A 5,952-nucleotide genomic window follows, 5' to 3' on the forward strand; every position below is an offset into this window, starting at 1 on the left:
GAACACTAGCCCTAGTGGAACGTCGAAGAGGTAAGGACTCGTCAACAGGTTCAACATGAGTTTCCTCCTCAAGTTGAGTGCCAGTGTCAGAGGTTCCTTCATCGCTTTAATCTTGAATCTCTTCAAGTTCAATTTGCCTCCCACTGTCTTCTTGGCTTATCAATTCCCTTTCTCGGAAAACTCCTCTTCTAGCAATGAAGACAACATTGTCAGTCGGTCTATAGAAAAGGATGAAATAACACTTCTCACTACAAGGTTCAAGCTTGTCGTGTGTCTCTCGTCTAACGAAAGCCTCGCAACCCCAAACCTTAATATGTGCCAACGAGGGAGCCTTCCCTGTCCACATCTCGTGAGAAGTCTTGGAAACCTTCTTGGTGGGAACTAAGTTAAGGATATGGGCGACAGTCTCTAAGGCATACCCCCAGAAAGCTATTGGTAATGAAGTCCGACTCATCATAGAACGAACCATGTCCAACAAGGTTCAATTATGTCTCTCAGCTACACCATTAATTTGTGGCGTCCTCGGAGGCGTCAATTGCAAAACAATTCCGCATTCCTTTAGATAGTCGTGAAACTCAAAACTTAGGTACTCTCCTCCTCGGTATAACCGAAACATCTTGATTTTCTTGCCCAGCTGATTCTCCACTTCATTCTTAAACTCTTTGAACTTTTCAAAGGTTTCTACTTTTGCTTGATTAAGTAGATATATCCATATCTGCTATAATCATCTATAAAACTCACGTAGAAGCAGCAAGCATCCCTTGTGGTGGATCTAAAGGGCCCACACACATCGGTGTGTATGAAATCCAATAAACCCTCACCCCTTTCACAAGTTCTAGTAAAGGGTGACTTGGTCATCTTCCCATGTAAAAAAGATTCACACGTGTCATCGTCCCTTAGGTCAAATGACTCCAACACTCCATCCTTTTGGAGTTGAGCTATGCATTTCTTGTTGACATGGCCAAGGCGACAATGGCATAAGCATGCTTTGTCTAGACTTGTAGACGAATCAATATTCTAAACATCATTTCCTAAATTATCAACAACCATCATAGATTCATAAATCCCATTACAAGGTAATGCATTGAAATAAAAGACACCATTCAAATAAATGTTAATAGAACCATTACTATTATCAAAAGAATATCTGAAACCTTGTCTAAACAACCCATGAAATGAAATAATGTTTCTTGCCATATCTGACGAATAACAGCAATTGTTTAAATCTATCCCTAACCATTACTTAACACTAAAGAATAAACACCGAATTTGGTCACGGGCGACGATCTTCTGTTTCCCATAATTAGGTTCATCTTTCCATGTTCCACCTCCCTACTTCTTTTTAGGCCTTGCATATCAGAACAAATGTGGTAACCACACCCTGTATCAAGAACCCATGAAGTAGCAAATGACGAGTTATTAGATTTAATAGAATACATACCTGCAAAGGTGGGCTTAATCTTCCCATCTCTTATGTCTTGCAGATATTGAGGGCAGCTTCGCTTCCTGTGGCCCTTTTGGTGGCAATAGAAGCACTCTGCTTCTTTGGGATCAGAAGAGGGTTTAGCAAGGCCGGCTTTGGTCCCACTTGAGGACGAACCATCTCGGGGCTTCCCCTTTTGGTGGCTCTTACATGGATACTTCCTCTTTTTACCCTTTCCTTGAACTATTGCCATCATAGGAGCAACCACAACAGGGGACGGTGCAACAGATTTTTCTTTGAGGTTGCTCTCAGCAGTCCTCAAGAGTCCTTGGAGCTTGCTCAAGGAGACCTCCTCCTTGTTCATGTGGTAGGTCATCCTGAACTGGTTGTACCAGGAGGGCAAGGAGTGGAGGATTATGTCAATAGCCAAATCCTCAATAAACTTAACATTAAGTTTGAGAAGACGATCAACATACCTCTGCATTTTCTGCAAATGAGAGGTTAGGATTCTCCACTCCCCATCTTAGCGGTGATCATGTTAGTGATGATCTCATAGCGCTCTTGCCTCGCGCTCTGCTGATACCTGTCCAGCAAATCCTGATGCATTTCATACGGATAGATGTCCTCATAGGACTTTTGGAGTTCGAGGTTCATGGTGGCCATCATGATGCAGTGAACTTTCGTAGCATCACGCTCGTGGGCCTCAAAGGCGGCCAACTCTTCAGGAGTAGCAACATCTGGGATGATCTTCTCAGGCTTTTCATCGAGGACATAGTCTTTTTCCTCGTAGCGTGTGATCATGCGAATATACCTCATCCACTCGTTGAAGTTTGACCCATCAAATGTCACTTTCTAACACAGGTTCATCAACGAGAATGACCCAGAAACGTTGTTGTTGTTTTTGTTGTTGTTTGCAAACATCTGAAAAAGAAAGGAACAAAATTTGATTAGAAATGAATCCCTAATTAAACACCCAAATGAGAAATTAGGGCTAGGATCCAACAACATTATTTACAACTTAGAAAGGGATGCCGTACTCTAAACGTAAATAATTTGAAGGTAAGTGAATGATGATTCACTAATTCTTACCATGAAAAACGAAAAGGACATTTAGGTTTTAAATGTATTGAAAACTCCTAGATCTTTGAGATTCATTGAATATTTCAATGGCATGTTTAAATCTCAATATGCATTTCAAATTTGCGATTGGGATACCGATGATCGCAAACAAATTATGAATAACCATGCGAATCAACATGGTGCACTCAATGTCTCTATCACCTAATCAATGTGCCGGTAAACCACACACGCTCTATTGATCTATGACAAACATCGAGTCACCCTTCGCTACCAATGTCATCCCCAAATTGATGTGTCGGTTAACCACACCTGCTCCATCAACTTTTGACAAGGGTACGAAGTGTAATTCCATGGATTAGCATCATTTTCACATTTTACCCTAAAGTAAGTAAGATTGAGAATTTTGTAAAACATGTAGTTACTTTGTATCTTACATTATACTTTTAATGAGGAGAGGGTTGCCCTATCCTACCTGTTCGGCTAACGACCCTCCACCAGTCAAGCAAGCGGTGGGTGTGAGTGTACACCCATTAAGCGCCATTTTATATGCAGCAACCTTATACCCACCTTATAGACTAGCTTCGTGAATGAGGCCTACTAACGGTAAGACTAGCATTTTAAGTTTTATATATATATATATATATATATATATATATATATATATATATTAAGCTTGTAATAATATATAATAGTATAGGGTTGAATTTTAAACTTGTAAAATTCTAAGGGTTTGAAATTTAAATTATTCAAAATTAAACTTTTAATCACAAAAATTCAAATTTCAAAACTTGAGGGAGAGTTTTGAACTTTTCAAAACATAAGGGATCAAATAACAAATAATTTAAATTAAACAATTAATTTCATAATTATCTATATTTGACCTAATCTTATTTTAGTCATTAGATAATTACCAAATAATTTTAAATAATCCATATTTATCACATAAACAACCAATATTCAAAAGTTTGAAATTAAAGGATAATCATTTAATTAAGATAAAATTTGGATTTTAACTTCGAAAAAAGATTTAGGCATCAAATCCAAGTCAAAACAACAACTAAATCCCGAAGTACCCTTTGTCTGACGCACAAACTCGCCGAGTCAGCACTGAACTCGCCGAGTAGGGGCCAACTCGCCGAGTCTAGATACTGACTCGCCGAGTTGAGTCGGGCAGAGGCAAAAAACTCGATTTTCAGCAAGTAAAACAGTTAAGCATCACATAAAATTGAAACCAATCAAGGCTCTGATACCACTGATGGGTTTTATGCATAAGAAACATTCCTATGTGCTCATACAAACCCTAATGCATGGATCTAGGTTTCTCTATTGTACATGCTTTGATTCCAAGACTTACAAAACTAAATCTATCATATATAATTCAAAATTATCATAAAGAAAACAGATCTAAGTGGTTTACCTCTTCCAAGTGACTTGAATCCTTGTAGTCTTCTTGATCTTGAGCTTAGAGTCACAATTGTAACTCCTCTAATGGTTCACAAACCCCACAAGCAAGAAGGCGATATGAGAGAGGGTGAGAGAGGTGCTGAAATCAGCCTAGGGTTCTTTTAGAATCAAGTGGTAGCCGATTTCCATACTTTAGGGGTCTTATTTATACTGTTGGCTGCTAGGGTTTCAGCCTAAACCTTAATGGACAGCTTAATCACCAAGCAGCCCATAGAACCTTCTAGATTAGGGCCCTTGGATGAAAATATGATGGATCCCCATCATAATTTCCTTCCCCCTTAGTCCATTAGGTTCTCCAGCCCAAAACTCAACTATCATGCATTTGACAGTTTATACCCCTTTATTTAATTAATCTCTTTTAGTCACCAAATTAATTCCAAATTAATTTATGACTAATACTAATCAAATAAATATGATTTATCCTTTAATATATTATTCTTATAATATATTAATAAACCATAATATTCTCTCTTTCTCCTTAAATTACCTTGTCAAGTTGCTTTGGAGAAGGCAACCCAAAAAGACCATGCACAACCGGGTCAAGTACATACCAAATATAGTTACGGGCTTAGACACTAATCCAACATCTTTATGTGGAGCTTGAGAAAAAAGGAAGCAACATAGACAAGGTCATCCAATAGTTATTGATTCAAATATCATTGAACCTTTGGAACTTCTTCACATTGATTTGTGTGGACCTTCGACTATTGAAACTCTCAACAAGAAGAGGTACATATTGGTCATTGTTGCTGATTTTTCAAGGTTTACTTGGGTGAAATTTCTTTGATTGAAGTCTGAAAAAACTCAAGTAATGATTGATTTCATCAAGCACATCGAACAAAGTTTGAGGAAAAAGGTTCGTAATATCAAGAGTGATAATGGCTCAGAGTTCAAGAACAATGTTCTTGATTCGTTTTTGGCTGATTATGGTATTTTGCATAATTTTTCCTCTCCTTACAAACCTCAACAAAATGGATTTTTAGAAAGAAGGAACCGGTCACTATGCGATGCAGCAAGAACAAAGCTTACATATGCGAATCTTCCATAGTATCTATGGGCTGAAGCAGTTCCGATGACTTGTTTTACTCAAAATAGATCTTTTATTAATCTTCGTTTTAACATCACTCCATATGAAATCATTAACAACAGGAAACCAAATGTTAAATTTTTACATGTTTTTGGTTGTAGGTTCTTTATCATCAATCTTAAAGGTAGCCTTTTGAAATTTCAGTCAAAGGATGATGAAGGGATATTCTTGGGATATTCGCAAAATTCTGTTGCATATAGGGTGTTGAACAAGGAACCAAGAAGATTGAAGAAAATTTTAATCTTAACTTTGATGATTATTATGTCAAAATAGTTGAAAAGAGTTTTGAACAAAAGTCAATCATGAATGAAACAAATGATGAATCTCATATTTCGAATTCTTTGGATTTTGATTATGATTTAATTTTTGGTGTTCCTGATAGGGCAGTTGATGCAGAAAGACATGCTGATGATAACCAAATTCCTGAAGTTTTGAAGCATTTGGATGATTCGACAATTACTCAGGATATTGTTGATTCAGGTTCATCAACGAACTCTCCATTGAACAATGAAAGTCAGTCAAAATTACCAAACGGTTAGGTGGAGGGGAAGCACTTGACTTCCACTAGTGATGTTGAGTGGAAGCATACTTTTGAGGGGGAGCATAGTCAGATGAATGCAGATTTCGAGGGGGTCATCAGAACATTGATCCAATTGTTGAGGGAGAGCAAAATGGATCGTTACCAAATACTTCCAATTTACAAACTGATGTATTTCATGATATGACTGATAATGTATCAAATGCAGGTGAAGGTTCTGAAACGAATGAAATGTTTGAAGATGCACCTTTGGATATTGATCCTACATATCCACCCATGGACATGAAGTCATCCAAAAGAACAAGTTCTTGGTGATCCGCAAGCTGGAGTGTTGACTAGAGCTCAACTTCGTGTAAAGAA

The sequence above is a fragment of the Lactuca serriola genome, chromosome 9 (assembly GCF_051521515.1).
Source record: "Lactuca serriola cultivar US96UC23 chromosome 9, Lser_US96UC23_V15, whole genome shotgun sequence".
Taxonomy (NCBI): domain Eukaryota; kingdom Viridiplantae; phylum Streptophyta; class Magnoliopsida; order Asterales; family Asteraceae; genus Lactuca; species Lactuca serriola.